This window comes from Bufo gargarizans, chromosome 2 (genome assembly GCF_014858855.1).
Source record: "Bufo gargarizans isolate SCDJY-AF-19 chromosome 2, ASM1485885v1, whole genome shotgun sequence".
NCBI classification, from domain to species: Eukaryota; Metazoa; Chordata; class Amphibia; order Anura; family Bufonidae; genus Bufo; species Bufo gargarizans.
Genome location: NC_058081.1, coordinates 571,693,373 through 571,710,324, shown reverse-complemented (window position 1 = coordinate 571,710,324; position 16,952 = coordinate 571,693,373). Strand labels below are relative to the sequence as shown.

General features: G+C 43.1%; 1 long non-coding RNA gene across 1 annotated transcript in view; it reads left to right on the top strand.

Moving 5' to 3' along the window:
* Nucleotides 1-16,952, top strand: part of LOC122926737 — a 31,615-nt gene that overhangs the window by 7,229 nt on the left and 7,434 nt on the right. The window lies entirely within an intron of this gene.

The following is a 16,952-nucleotide window of genomic DNA, read 5'->3' as shown; positions in this document are numbered from 1 at the left end:
CTTCTTTCCCTGCCGTATGAAATGCAGGAATCTGCTTTCCAGGAGTTTAATATCAGCATGTCTAAGTAATAGCGGAATTGTCTGCAGAGGATACAGGAGCTTGGTTACTCCCATCATCTTAACTAGATGGCAACGACCTACAAAGGAGAGAGGCAAGTTTTGCCATCTGTCCAGATCTGCAATTATTTTGGATATCAGAGGGGGAAAGTTTACCAACTATGGCCTCATCTGACCAGAGCACCTACTTCCACATTTGCTGTGACCCTACATGGCTTGTGGCAAACTGCAAATGGGACTTCTTATGGTTTGCTTTAAAAATGGCTTTCTTCTTTCCACCCTTTCTTAAAGGCCAGAATTGTGGAGTACACGACTAATAGTTGTCCCGTGGACAGATTCTCCCACCTGAGCTGTGGATCTCTGCAGCTCCTCCAGAGTGACCATGTACCTCTTGGACGCTTCTCTAATTATTGCTCTCCTTGCCCGAGTTGTCAGTTTAAGTGGGCGGCCATGTCTTGGTAGGTTTGCAGTTGTGCCATACTCCAATCATTTTCAGAAGATGGATTGAAGAGCGCTCTGTGAGATGTTCAGAGCTTAGGATATTTTTATATCCTAACCCTGCTTTATACTTCTCTACAACTTTATCCCTGACCTGTCTGGTGTGTTCCTTGGTTTTCATGATGCTGTTTCATCACTAATGTTCTCTAACAAACCTCTGTGGCCTTCAGAGAATAGCTGTAGTTATACTGAGAATAAATTACACACAGATGGACTCTATTTACTAATTAGGTGACTTCTGAAGGCAATTGGTCACACTGGAAATTATTTAGGAGTATCAAAGTACAGGCGGCAGAATAGAAATGCACACCACACTTTCCAGTTTTCTATTAATTAAAACTTTGAAAACCATGTATCATTTTCTTTTCACTTTACATACACTTGCTACTATATGTTGGTCTATCACATAAAATTCCAATAAAATACATTTAAGTTTGTGGGTGAAACGTGAAAAAATGTGGAAAAGTTCAAGGGGTATGAATACTTTTTCCCAGCACTGTATATAATTCATACATGGACACCAGGGGACCTTCAAACGAACAGCTGGATTAAAGCATAAGGCCAGTTAAGGCTTTCCATGACACAGCATAACAGTTTAAGGCATTTTAGGCCATTTTACTATAAGATGACCAATTCCTTTAACCCCTTAAGGACTCAGCCCTATTTCACCTTAAGGCCGTTTTTTGCAAATCTGACCAGTGTCACTTTAAGTGCTGATAACTTTAAAACGCTTTGACTTATCCAGGCCATTCTGAGATTGTTTTTCGTCACATATTGTACTTCATGACACTGGTAAAATTAAGTTAAAAAAAATCATTTTTACCCAAAAAAATTGCAAATTTCCAAGTTTCAATTTCTCTACTTCTATAATATAACATAGTAATACCTCCAAAAATAGTTATTACTTTACATTCCCCATATGTCTACTTCATGTTTGGATCATTTTGGGAATTATATTTTATTTTTTGGGGGATGTTACAAGGCTTAGAAGCAAATCTTGAAATGTTTCTAAAATTTTCAAAAACCCAATTTTTAGGGACCAGTTCAGGTCTGAAGTCACTTTGCGAGGCTTACATAATAGAAACCACCCAAAAATGACCCCAGTCTATAAACGACACCCCTCAAGGTATTCAAAACTGATTTTACAAACTTTTAACCCTTTCCACAAGAACTAATGGAAAATACAATTAAAAAATTTCACTTTTTGGGCAGATTTTCCATTTTAATACATTTTTTCCAGTTACAAAAGAAGGGTTAACAGCCAAACCAAACTCAATATTTATGGCCCTGATTCTGTAGTTTATAGAAACACCCCATATGTGGTCGTAAACTGCTGTACGGGCACACGGCAGGGTGCAGAAGGAAAGGAATGCCATACGGTTTTTGGAAGGCAGATTTTGCTGGACTGTTTTCTTTGACACCATGTCCCATTTGAAGCCCCCCAGAGTAGAACCTCCCTAAAAGTGACCCCATCTAAGAAACTACACCCCTCAAGGTATTCAAAACTGATTTTACAAACGTCGTTAACCCTTTAGGTGTTCCACAAGAATTAATGGAAAATAGAGATACAATTTCAAAATTTAACTGTTTGGGCAGATTTTCCATTTTAATAATTTTTTTCCAGTTACAAAGCAAGGGTTAACAGCCATACAAAACTCAATATTTGTGGCCCTGATTCTGAAAACTACAGAAACACCCCATATGTGGTAATAAACCGCTGTACGGGCACACGGCAGGGCGCAGAAGGAAAGGAATCCCATAAGTTGTTTTTTTTTACACCATGTCACCAGTAGAAACTCCAAAAAAGTGGCCCCATTTTAGAAACTACGGGATAGGGTGGTAGTATTGTTGGTACTAGTTTAGGGTACATATGGTTTTTGGTTGCTCTATATTACACTTTTTGTGAAGCAAGGTAACAAGAAATAGCTGTTTTGGCACCGTTTTTATTTTTTGTTATTTACAACATTCATCTGACAGGTTAGATCATGTGATATTTTTATAGACCAGGTTATCACGGATGCGGCGATACCTAATATGTATACTTTTTTTTATTTATGTAAGTTTTACACAATGATTTCTTTTTTGAAGCAAAAAAAAAATCATGTTTTAGTGTTTCCATAGTCTGAGAGCCATAATTTTTTCAGTTTTTGGGCGATTACCTTGGGTAGGGTATGATTTTTGCAGGATGAGATGACGGTTTTATTGGCACTATTTTGGGGTGCGTGTGACTTTTTGATCGCTTGCCATTACACTTTTTGTGATGTAAGGTGACAAAAAATGGTTTATTTAGCACAGTTTTTATTTAACAATTCATGTGATATTTTTATAGAGCCGGTCAATACGGACGTGGCGATACCTAATATGTATACTTTTTTTTATTTATGTAAGTTTTACACAATAACAGCTTTTTTAAAACAAAAAAAATATGTTTTAGTGTCTCCATATTCTGAGCCATATTTTTCTTATTTGTTGGGCGATTGTCTCAGGCTCATTTTTTGCAGGATGAGGTGACGGTTAGATTGGTACTATTTTGGTGGGCAAACTGCCTTTTTGATCGCTTGCTGTTGTACTTTTTGTGTTGTAAGGTGACAAAAAAATGGTTTATGTAGCACAGTTTTTATTTTTTATGGTGTTCATCTGAGTGGTTAGGTTATGTAATATGTTTATAGAGCCGGTCGATACGGATGCGGCGATACCAAATATGTATCTTCCCTACCATTTTTTTAAAACTTTATTTGGGGAAAATTACGTTTTTGTTTATTTTTACTTGAAACTAAATTTTTTGGGGGGAAAACTTTATTTTTTCTACTTTTTTTTCACTTTATTTTTTTGTCCCACTTTGGGACTTGAACTTTTGGGGGTCTAATCCTTTACAATGCATTCCAATACATCTGTATTGGAATGCATTGGCTGTATGAGTAATACTGTGTGTATTACTCATACAGCTTCCGGGGCCTGTGAGATCCAGGGGGCTGGATCTCACAGGCTCTTCACCGGAAGGCAGCGCGATGCCTTCCTTAGACATCGCGCTGCCTTCTATGCCATCGGGTCCCCCCCACAGCCGCATGGGGACCCGATGGCACTGCCGCCCGCCAGATAAGGTAAAAGCCGCAAACTGCAGGTCTGAATTTAAACTTAGGACGTACAGGTATGCCCTAAGTCCTTAAGGGTTTAAAGGGGTTATCCCACAAAAAATATTTTGAAGTTTTCAAACCAAAATTAAATGTATCTGTAGCGCCACCTGACGTTTTTTCTTTTCTTTTTTCTCTGTCCACCTCACTGAGGTGGACGCACATGGTCAGTTTCATCCTTTAACTTCCTCCTGAGTTGTGATAGGGAGAAAGCTGCAGCAGAAATTATATGCTGCCAGAAAGAGGACATGGCTCTGAACTGCAGTCCAAAGGACATGACCCCTGAGCTGCCAGGTTGATATAAATCTAGCAGACCAACTGAAAGAAGGATGAGTAGATCTCTGGTTCCATATGAAGCACAGGGTTGGTTCATTGTTGGAAAGAGATTGTCATGCATTGTATGATGTATGATTATTATTTTTACCGTAATCATGGGATAACCCCTTTAACATAATTCAATTACTCTGCTTTATCAAGGACAAGTCTATAGACATACACAAAGTCCACATATGTAGGAAATGTCCAGATTTATAAGACATGCCCACATACATAAGACAAGTCCCCCCTCATAGGCTCTCTGCCCATTGAATCAGAATTACTGTAACAGTTCCTTGCTTCTTCATCACAATGTCATGGCTTGAAGATTCTAGTGTCCAGCTGGCACATATGTGATCCAGACCATGCATATGCAATCCTGATGGCAGTGAAAAGGTTACATGCCTATTCCGCTGCAGAAAGTTCTGCATTAGAACGTGTGATTGAGCAGAGAAATGCTTGTATGACAATGATTGACCAATTAAGTCTGTCAGCTGCTGTGTGCGACGTCTGAGCTATATTTACCATGAAGAGAAACAAGACATGGAACATTCAGCTCCAGTAAAGATGCACTCTGGTATTTTTTTCTTTGCCTACCAAGTTTAGCATAGGCCATTATTAACCCTTAGGATACCGGAGGATTTTTCATTCCTGTCTGCCTGGAGCCATAACTTTTACTTTTCTGCTCACATATCCACATGAGGGCATTTTTTTTTGCGGGACAAGCTGTACTTTTGTGTTTACACATTAGAGCAGTTAGACTTAAGATCACATGACCAGTTTCCTATAAGGAAAAGCTTTATAATGTATGCATCCATGGAGTGCTTCTTTAAAGGGAACCTGTCACCGGGATTTTGTGTATAGAGCTGAGGACATGGGTTGCAAGATCACCCCTAGCACATCCGCAATACCCAGTCCCCATAGCTCTGTGTGCTTTTATTGTGTCAAAAAATCGATTTGATACATATGCAAATTACCCTGAGATGAGTCCTGTGTGTGAGATGAGTCAGGGACAGGACTCATCTCAGGTTAATTTACATATGTATCAAATCGATTTTTTGACACAATAAAAGCACACAGAGCTAAGGGGACTGGGTATTGCGGACGTGCTAGCGGCCATCTAGCAGCCCATGTCCTCAGCTCTATACACAAAATCCTGGTGACAGGTTCCCTTTAATGACCGCAAATTGTATTTCATTGTTGCCAGAGGTACCAGGAAAGCTCCATGAAACAGTCCTTTCATGTATGCAATTTCCTTTCTGGTTTTGAGATCCGACAGAGAATCTCAAAATTGGAAGAAAACTCTTCAGTTTGATTTAATACAACCGGATGCAGCAGTTCTGTTCCGATGTGGTTGTATTAAATCGAAAGTGAACAAAACAATGTAAGTCAATGGTGCTGGATCAGTTTTTTTCCAGCGCTTATTGACTTAGTGTTAGTGCCAGATCCGTTTTTTTTTTCCTGTCTGAAAAAAACTGATCCAGCACCATTGACTTACATTGTGTCCGCTTTGTTCAGTTTTGTCCCCATAGACCAGGCATGTCCAAACTGCGGCCCTCCAGCTGTTCCAAAACTACAACTCCCAACATGCCTGGATAGCTTACAGCTATTAGAGCATGCTGGGAGTTGTAGTTTTGCAACAGCTGGAGGGCCGCAGTTTGGACATGCCTGCCATAGACAATGAATGGGGACAAAACTGAAGTGTTTTCCTCCGGTTTTGAGATCCTCTGCCAAATCTCAAAACCGCAAATGGTGGCGAATGGGATAGAGAAAGGCGCTCATAGGGTGAGTATGCTCAATAAAAAAAAATCTACTATAAGAGATGGTTTGCTTACCTATTGAGGTTGCACCAACTGGGCGCAACCACAATGAAGGCCAAAAGAAGAGAATTGCAACGGTTGGTGCAGCCTAGATTCGTCCGATCGCCTTCGGCAGGAGCCACCCTGCCACTCGGGTAACGGTAGAAGAGAAGAAACGCTGAACTTTACGGCGAGCGTGTGGACCTTAGGGGGCGCTCTAACACAACCGGTCATAGGCAATATTTAGGTTTCAGCAATTTTCCGTTTTATTCATAGACAACGCGTTTCGGGGTACTGGAAACCCCTTTATCAAGTCTGGCACAGATCAGCAGCGCATGTGCCGCGGCTGAATCCGAATGACACGAGTCATTCGGATTCAGCCGTGGCGCCTGCTCTGCTAATCCGACCCAGACTTGATAAAGGGGTTTCTAGTACCCCGAAACGCGTTGTCTATGAATAAAACGGAAAATTGCTGAAACCTAAATACTGCCTATGACCGGTTGTGTTAGTGCGTCCCCTAAGGTCCACAAGCTCGACGTAAAGTTCAGCGTTTCTTCTAAATCTCAAAACCGGAAAGGAAATTGCATATGTGGAAGTAGCCTAATCCTCTATATACACTGTTTTCTCCTCAGGTTTTATCCATTAATAGGGCAGCTCATGGACATCTCAGCACATGAGCTACTCTCGTAAGCAGGCTCCACAGTGGGGCCTTGTACAGGATGGCATCAATACTCCAGTAAGGTTGATGTTTGTAATAATGTGGGGCATTAATACTGATGGGCTCTGACCCCAGCAGATATAGAGGAAACATTCAAAACGCCAGATATTAGTTGGTATCAGTTATAATCTCAGAAAACAAAATGAGGATATTGAAGTATGAACCATGGCAGAGAAATGTAGAATGGGCAAAGTAGCCAAAACGCCCAAGATGGAATATAAATTGTCAAGATCTGGAGGCTAGTTATCTAGTCGTCGTGTATGAATTAGGCTGAGCTGGATTATATTTTCAAGTTCCAGAAGAAGCCATTTCTGTAGTTTAGAAAAAGTTGTCCTAAGAAATCAGTTTTACGGCTGCGAGATGTGATGAAAAAGAACAATTCAACGCTTCATCTAGAAAGTGCTGAGAATCGCAGCTTTAATCCTGCGCACAAATAATTGTGTTTTCTTCTAATTTCCAGAAACGGTTGTTATTTATCTCCTGGACAGATTTTTGTTTCCCTTTTGCCATAAAATAACAAGACGAGTAAACGAATAATAAAACCGCAGTCTTTGAACTTTGATTTGTACTTGTCGCGGCCTCAGCTGATTGGCACAACAATAATAACGCTATTAAGGCAAATGAATCAGGGGGATATTATGGGCTGAGATACAATTTGTTAAGACCAACATGTCAATTCTTAATGGATGCCGTTACCCTATCAGCATTGGAGCCTTGCAGAAAATGGCTGCAATTTATCTCACGCACAAAAAAAGCCTTTGATAACAATGTAGAAAGTAATTGGTGTTTTTAGAGTCAAAACTAAATGTCCCTCGTGTGGCAAAGCAACTATAAATGGAAGTCTGAAGCAATGAGGACGCCGGTAGCAGAGGTGACCTCCAGCTCACACAGCAGGGACTGGGGCGCCAATCACTGCTCAGGTTCTACTGTCTAAACTGCTTGAAAAACACAAATCCTAGACTCTCATTGGCTACAGGACACTCGCTCTGAGATTTTGGATACTCAACGTTCTTTGTCTCTGTACTGTTCTTATAGACAGTTCAGGCACAAGGTTCCTAGATTCCGGTTTACTCTGTATTGATATTCAATGAACACACTGTGGAATATTACCCGAGAAAAATCAGACCAGTCGAAGCCAAACAAACCATCAGATCGTTATAGCCCAAAAATCCCCAGGACGTCATATAATCAGAGGACTGTATCCATTCATCTAAAGGAAATCCATCCAAGTGCAGACCAGCACTTGCCCATGTTATATTGGACACTACAGTATATAGCATCTCTTCTGCACCAACAAACATGAAAAAAATCTGTGATGAGTGGATGGAGGGCACATTGGGGAAAGAGGTGTTGACCAAGTAGTTGGTTTCTCAGGTAGCCTGAGTGCAATGACAATGTGTCCTCTAACTGGGGCCCAAGGTTCATATCTGACCAAAAGACCTCATACCGATAGATTAATTGGATTCTTATGAAACTGGCCCCAGTATGTGACATGGAAAGATTAGATTGTCAGCACATATGGTCAATTATGAATGGCGGGATACATCCAGGGCATTTACTAAAGTGCTGAAGGGGTTGTCTCACTTCAGTAAGTGGCATTTATCATGTAGAGAAAGTTAATACAAGCCACTTATTAATGTATTGTTATTATCCAATTGACGAGACAATTGAAAATTTGCAAATTATTGCGCAATTATAGCGTGCACCATAATTTGTGACTTAAAGGGGTTGTGTTACTTCAGTAAGTGAAATTTATTATGTAGAGAAAGTTAATATAAGCCACTTACTGATATATTGTTATCCATATAACACAACAGGACAAGGTCCTGCCCTATCTTATATTTATCTTTCAGTGTTCATTCGAAGGCCGCCATCATAGTCTAAAGTTCCCCAACATTGGAGTTCAGGCTCAGTGGTAAAGCACAACATCCCCAGTCAGCAGAGTCGCATTAATTTCACCTACAGTGAAATAAGCTAGAATAAAAAAGCAAGCCTTATAGGAGGTGCATGAGCGGAACCCCAAAGATGGAAGATTTAGAGCAATGATTCACCTCCTTACGTAGTATAGGGAATAGGATCTCCACCTGGCGCCAGTTTTAATAAATGGCCACAATGTTTTAGCCCTTTAGCCTCCGTGCAAGCATCAGTGAAGCTTATAGCAGCTACCGAGCTAATGTCATTATTACACATAAACAAATTGAAATGAAGTGTTCACTGTCCCTCACATGATCCTCATACGGCTCTGCTGTGATATTCTTTCACGACCTGATAAGGGTTTTCCCCAAAATCCAGACAATCAGTTCATGTTATTCTGACTGGGAGGTGACGTGTAAATGAGACTTTTCCTATTAGCATTGTATGTGATGGAACCACAAGTCTTAATAGTTCTGTGCTGGCAGTAGGTCACCACTAATTTCACAGTAGGGTTTGACACGGGCACAAGCTCTGGACAGAAAGGACCAACGTATGGAGTTTCTTCTTACACCCGCACACACAGAAAAATATCTAGAACTTGCTGAATTCACTTTCCCTTGCCCAGCCTGGAATGTTAGCGTTCGCCTGCACCTCGCTTGACGCTTCTTCCAGCCACAAAACTGCAGTAAAGCTGTAATAGGTCTCTGCAGGTTGATTTCAGAAGGATAAAAGTGGCATAAATCTGGCCTTGTGCTGGTGTGCAGCTTAATACAAAGTGTTCTGCTCAGTTCTAGCAAAGACTTCACATACTCAGAACCCCGAAGCCGGCTTCTTCAGGTCCTGGCTCCAAGCCATGTTAATACAAGGGCCAAAGTCACGGCAACATGGATACATTTATTTGGTTTTATGGCCTTCATATTCTCATTCCTAAATTGGAGGCTCTAGGTCCTGGATACGATGCTGATCATCACATACACCAAGCAGTAAGCCAGTACGTATTATATGACTATAGACTTTACCTTTAAGAAACTCCACCCCTACAGAAAATGCTTCACCTGGCGAGGGTAACTGAACTACCTGGATATCTTGTTTTAAGGTTAATGGCAAACCATGATGCAACACAAGTTAACAATAAAGTAAAATGTTCTGCTTTCTTGTCCCACATCTTCTGGGGTTATACATTGCATGGACTTCTAACCCTAATGCAAGCATATCCTCTTGTTACAATGGAAGATTATCAGCTTTATAGCCGAGTCTACCCAGAAGACACAGGGATCACAAGGAAATTTCAATGCAGAGCAATAAGCAGCAGTGTGCAAGTCTAGATCTTGATCTCTAGAAGCTCCAAATGTAAAATCACAGTGATAATCAGTCAGCATAGATTTTTCCCCCTTATGGTTGAATTATGTTTTAGAGGACTTTATTAATTACATTAAATCTGTAATCATCGAACTGGGAATGGTTCAGGTTAGTTTATCTATTACACCGCGCAACAATAATTTTGCTACTGAGAGAAAAACATGTGATTTATACTAAAATGAGAGCGCTGATTCCAAATATGAACTCGGAATTTGCCTCACACGTCTAGATTTTAAGTTACTCAGGCAAAGCCTATTCAGTTATAATATTAATGCACTATATTAGAAATATTCCAATGGACTAGTGTGACACAGTGAGGGGTTGTGTCTGGCAAGGCAGGTATTTTCCACCCAGCATGTGAGGTCAAATACCGGACCGGAGTTTAAGTGCCGGTCCGGGTTTTGGCAGCACCTGGCTGTCGTTAAATAGGCAACTGGGCTCAGCAGAGATGTCTCTGTTTTTGGGATCTGAGGCTTTGTGCTGTGCTGGAGGGCTGAGAGCCGCATGCTGAGGAAACAGGCCCCCTAAAGCCTGCTGTGGACTACTGGAGGCAGAACTGCCAGCAAGGTGACTTGTGTTATATGAACTTTCCATTGTGTTTGAATTAACACCAAGACTGCAAAGTTACGTGCTGTTTTGTGCAATTGCCTCAAGTGTGAATAAACACTGACGTCTTGAGTTAGGAACTTGTATTTTGCCTCTGTACTGCGCCCCCTTATCCTATCTACCAGAGCGAAACCCCACAATTGGTGGAGGATGCGGGCAACAGCAGTGAGGCTGGCGTGAATGATATTTTTGGTTTCTGCATTTTTCAGGCACGGTTGTATGTCGTACATTAAACCAGCTGTATTACAACCAGTGACCCACGACAAAATGGAGGCTGTTGTGAAGGCCCTTATGGAGGCTAATCTGCAGCAGCGAGAGACAAACCTGCAGCAACGCGAGGCTAATAAGCAGCAGGAGACTAACCAGTTGCTGCTACAACACATGATGGCTTTTCAGACAGTAGGACCAACCCAGAGCATCCACGATGCCTGGAAAGCAGTCCGCGCTGCGATTCCTAAGATGACCCCCGCAGACGACATCGAAACCTACCTGTCGATGTACGAGAAAGTGGCCATCAGGGAAAAGCTACCCCTTGACCAGTGGGCTGAGGTCGTTGCTCCATTCCTGGCATCCGATTTCCAGCGGGTGTATTTCGACTTGCCGGACAATCAAGTGGCCGACTACCAAAAAGTAAAGGGTGAGATTTTGGCAAGACTGTGGGTTAATGTGTTGGTCCGGGCCCAGCGAGTACATCAATGGGGGTTTAAGTCAGCTGAGCCTGCGAGGACCCAGTATTATGACTTACTCCACCTCTTGCAAAAGTGGCTACAGCCTGATGTGCAGAGTCCCACAGCTATTCTGGATAGACTATTGGCTGATATGTTCTGGAGGGCTCTGCCATCCCCTCTCCAGCCCTGGATCGGCCAGGTGTCTCCTGGCAACGCCCTAGAAATGGTGGACCTGGGGGAGCACTACGAAGCTACTAAGACTGTTACAAGGGGTTCTTTTGGGAGGGGGGCAGTTAAACCCCGTAAATCTCTATCCCAGACCCGGTCACTTGTACCAACCAAACCCACCGGGGTGTACCCTCTACGGACCTGGCTCCGATAGTCTGCTGGCTGTGTCAGGAGCTGGGAAAAGTAAGAGCTGACTGTCCCTGTCAGGTGGAACCCATGGATACTAACTTTGGCTATCGTCAGTCGCTATATGCCAGGAAGCTGTGTGCAGCAGGTACCCCAAAAACTCTAAACCACCTGTGCCAGGTGGAGGTAGGAGACACTCCAGCGGAGGCTCTGCTGGACTCAGGGAGTCTGGTGTCCCTTGTAAAGGCTCCCCTGGTACGGTCAGCAGAGTATATTGGCCGGAAAGTCGCTGTCATGTGCATTCATGGAGACTTAAAAGGCTATCCCACCGCCCTGGTTTCTCTAACAGGGGCTGGCAGATGGACTCACGAAGTGGCAGTTGGCCCTAATTTACATTACGAACTTATAATAGGGAGAGATTTCCCGGGCTTCCCAGCACTGTGGCCTGCTATGAGAGTGACTTATACCCATGAGACATGGGTAACCCTAGCAGAGTGGCCCAGCTCAGAGGGGAGAACAGAACCCTGGGAACCTGAGACCGAAGGGCCAGCGGTAGGGGTGACCGTCACTTCGGTGGAAGAGGGGGAGACAACCCTGCTAAGTGTGATGGTGGGAGTCGTGGATGACTTGCCACAGAGTCCTGAATTGGCATACCTCAATGTCTCCGGGGATTATTTTGGTACCGCCCAACGTCGGGACCCAACCCTATCCCGCTCCTGGGAAAATGTGTTAATAATAGATGGTGAACCACAACAACCTGGGGCAGAGTCAGTGTTTCCTCATTTTGTGGTACATCAAGATATGTTGTATCAGGTAAACCAACTACGGGGTGAGCCTATTGAACAGTGGTCCCCAAGGCTTATCGCAAGCTTGTGTTAGATCTAGACCACCAACACGTTCTCGGGGGTCACCTGGGGCTGCAGAAAACTCAGGATCGTATTCTACTGTGGTTTTACTGGCCAAGCATATTCAAAGAAGTGGAAGAGTTTTGTAAGTCTTGCCCAACCTGCCAGATAACTAGCCCCCAGCCACATTTCTGTAGTCCCCTAGTACCTCTCCGGATAATCGAAGAACCGTTTGACCGAATAGCTATGGACCTCATAGGCCCAGTGCCGAAGTCCGCCAGAGGGCATCAACACATCTTAGTCATTCTAGACTACGCCACTCGGTACCCGGAGCCTATGCCACTGTGACATACCTCAGCCAAACTCATAGCTAAGCAGTTAATGGAGATGTTTTCCCAAGTAGGTCTACCTAAAGTGGTTCTGACCAACCAAGGGACCCCTTTTATGTCAAAGGTTATGAGAGAACTCTGTTTACCATCCGCAAACGGACAGTCTGGTAGAACGGCTTAACCAAACTGTAATTATGTTGAAAAAGGTAGTGTCTAAAGATGAGAAGGACTGGGACCTCTTTCTGCCCTATCTCATGTTCGCAGTGCGAGAGGTAACCCAGGCTTCTACTGGGTTATCGCCCTTCGAACTGCTATATGGCAGACAACCTCACGGTCTTTTGGACGTGGCCAAAGAGGCATGGGAACAACAAGCTACGCCACATAAAAATGTCATTGAGAACGTTACCCAGATGCAAGATCGGATAGAGACAGTGTTGCCTCTAGTTAGAGAGCATATGGAGGCAGCTCAGCGAGCCCAGAGTCGAGTCTATAATCGGCAGGCTCGGGTCCAGATCTTTAACCCAGGTGATCGTGATCAGGTTTTGGTTATGGTGCCGACCATGGACAATAAGTTCCTGGTTAGGTGGCAGGAGCCCTACAAGGTACCCGAGAAAATTGGAGATGTATACTACAAGGTACACCAGCCAGGGCAGCGAAAGCCAGAGCAGGTTTACCATGTGAATTTACTCAAATCGTGGAAAGATAGGGAAACCTGTACAGGGTTTTCTAGGAGAAGAGGTCTGATGCAAGAGAGGCGGCTGCCACAGTAATAATTGCTGACAGCCTCTTCTCTAAACAAACTCAGGAGGCCAGGGAGTTCGTTAGTCGGAACACAGATGTGTTCTCGGACCTCCCTGGACGCACTGCCACAATCCAGCATGACATTGTTACTGAACCTCAGGCAAAAGTCCCATACTGGGTGCCCGAGACTTGGCAACAAGCTGTATCGAAAGATGTGCAGCTAATGTTGCAGCTAGACGTCATTGAGGAGTCAAAAAGTGAGTGGGCCAGTCCTATAGTATTGATACCCAAACCGGACGGGACGTTGCGGTATTGTAACGAATTTTGAAAACTTAACGAGGTTTCCAAATTCGATGCGTATCCCATGCCCCAGGTGGATGAGCTCATCGAGAGCTGTATCAATATAAGGTCTTACCCTTTGGTCTGCATGGCGCCCCCGTCACTTTTCAGTGACTAATGGACATTGTGCTTCGTCTACATCGTCGGTACGCTTCGGCTTACCTGGGCGATATTGTCATCCACAGTACTGACTGGGAAAGTCACCTACTCAAAGAGGAGGCTGTGGTGGACACTCTTCAGAAAGCTGGCCTAACCGCTAACCCAAAAAAATGTGCGATAGGGTTAGTACCTGGGGTATGTCATCAAACCGCAAGTGAACAAAATAGAGGCGATATGGAATTGGCCCCGATCTGTCACCACTAGGCAAATAAAGTAATTCCTGGGAATAGTGGGCTATTACACGAGGTTTGTTCCCTACTTTCTACTCTAGCCGCGCCCTTGACATGGCTCTTGAAGGGACGAAAATCTGTGATGATTCGCTGGGATGATCGGGCGGAAGAGGCTTTTGTTGCTTTGAAGTTAGCCCTGTGTGGGTCACCGGTTTTGGGAATTCGTGGTACATACGGATGCATCCGAAGTAGGCCACAGTGCTGTACTATCTCAGGAAACCAACAGTGAGGAGCATCCCATTGTCTTCCTAAGCCGCAAGATCACCCCAGCCGAAACCAGGTAAAGTATAGTGGAGAGAGAGTGCCTGGCTAAAAGTTCCGCCTGGTGACTGACCAGTACCCTCTCAAGTGGATGAGCTAGGCCAAAGACAGGAATGCCCGGGTCACCAGACGGTTATTGTCTCTTCAGTACTTTAAGTTCTTGGTACAACACAGAGCAGGCTGGTTGGAGGAAAAAGCGGATGCCCTGTCCCGAGTGCATTGTCTCATGTGTGTCCACCCCCTCAGGGTTGAACAAAGGGGGGAGGGGGTAGGTGGCGTGCTGTTTTGTGCAATTGCCTCAAGTGTGAATAAACACTGACGTTTTAAGTTAAGAACTTGTATTTTGCCTCTGTACTGCGCCCTATCTACCAGAGCGAAACCCCACAGCAGTAAGTATTTAAGGCAAGCTGGACAGATTTTGATAAAGTGATCTGTTCTAGTGCTATCAGTTTTGAAACTTAAGATGGATAAACGAAAAATGTGTTAACGATCCAGACAATTTCTGCTACATATGTGGCAAATACACTACTTATGATCAGACAAAGCGAGTGCGTCTTGCTTACATGTATTACTTTGACTGTAAAATTGGAGATAAAGATAAAAGCTGGGCACCTCATGTTTGTTGCACTGTGTGTTACTCTGGGCTAACGCAGTGGTTCTGAGTATGCTCTTAAACTAGTACCTCACGATGTAGAAAATACAGTGCCTGGCCCTTCCACAGCAGGAACAGCAATTGAAACAGACGGTTCTGATCCTGAGATGATGTTGATTGTCACAATGTATTTCCTGGTCCAGAACAACTGGAGGGTTAGCTGCATTTGCTGAGCCAATCAGATTTAGATGATCTGGTAAGAGAAATGTCATTATCTAAAGAAAAGTCAGAACTGCTAGCTTCTAGACTTCAGGAATGGAATTTGCTACAACGAGGAACCTCAACTTCACACTTTCGTCCTTGACACACCAAGTTAGCTGCATACTATGCAATGGAAAGCGATGTCTGTTTCTGTACTGATGTAAATGGTCTTATGATGGCGTAGTTAGATGGTACACATGTTCTCGATGAATGGAGGCTATTCATAGACTCTAGCAAAACAAGTTTGAAAGCTGTCTTGTTGCACAATGCTAAACTAAAAACCATCTGTTCCATTGGCTCATGCGGTTGGAATGAAAGAGACCCATGCTTCTATGGAGTTAATTTTGAAAATGATCAAATATTTGTGCTGACCTGAAAGTGGTAGCACTGATACTTGGCCTACAGTTAGAGTACACAAAGCATATGTGTTTCTTGTGCCTATGGAACAGTCGTGATGAGAATAATCATTACAAAATGAGACAGTGGCCTCTCAGAGTCTAGCACACAGTTAGTCAGTACAATGTACAATACAAATCACTAGTCGGCCCACTTCAAGTTTATCTTCCACCACGTCACATTAAACGTGGTTTAATGAAACATTTTGTAATTGCCCTTGATCGTGATGGAAATGGCTTCCAGTATTTGAAGGAGACATTTAGCACACTGAAAACTGATGCTAAAATAAAGGCCGGAATTTTCATTGGCCCCAAATTCAACAAAGCAATGCATGATGACGCATTCAGAACAAAACTCAACCCTCTGGAACTTGCAGCTTGGGATGCATTTGTGCTAGTAGTGCAGAACTTTCTTGGGAACAGACAAGCTGTAAACTATGCTGAATTAGTAGACAACATGCTTACAGCATATGAACAACTTGGCTTCCAAATTCCTTACATCCCTATCTTGACTTACGTGTCACCCAATTTGGGACACGTAAGTGACGAACTTGGAGAGCAGTTCCATAAAGATATTTCTGCAATGGAGAACAGGTATCAAGACAGCTGGAATCCCAACATGATGGGGAACTGCTGGTTTTTGCAACTGGAAAATATGACCGTTCACAAAAGCAAAAGCAGATGCCTGAAGCACTTTTAACAGTACTGGGCCTTGCTCAAGTAAGACTTTTAAAATGAAAAACAAGGCTTTTTGAAATTTTGTTATTCCATTACATTTTCATACACTGTTTACTACGCAAACTTTGATGTAGATCAGGTAATTGTTGGAGTAAAACTCGTTTTGGTCAAAATTATTCAATGCTTTCCAAATGCTTCATTCATTTAGCAAAATTTCGTGACGTGTTACAACAATTCTGACTTCGGATTTGTAATCTGCACACTCGATTTAGTATAGGACTAATGTTTTTTGCCCTGTAGCAGACGAAAAGTTTTTTTTTTGTTGCGTGGTGTTATGGGTTATGAGTAAGAACTGCTAAGTTCGAAACATGTTAATCGGGCGGTGGAGGGAGTTGATGTCTGTATAGCTGTATTTTAACCGAAGACAAATAAAGATAACGCCAACATATACAACCCTGGATGCTGGAACTTCTTTTCTGTGTTTGCACCAAGGACTTGTCCGGTCTGCTCCGCGCAGTGGGATCATATGATGAGCTGGAATGTAATCTGTTTATTGACTTTATATCTGTTTGTGTTGCTTTTTAGTGGCACCACTGGATGTACCCTTTTTGTACCCTACATAAGGAAGGCTTTTCTGCAAGAATAACTTTTCTTTAAGTAATACAATCCCCAGGGTTTTCACTTGTTGATTTATAGTATTATG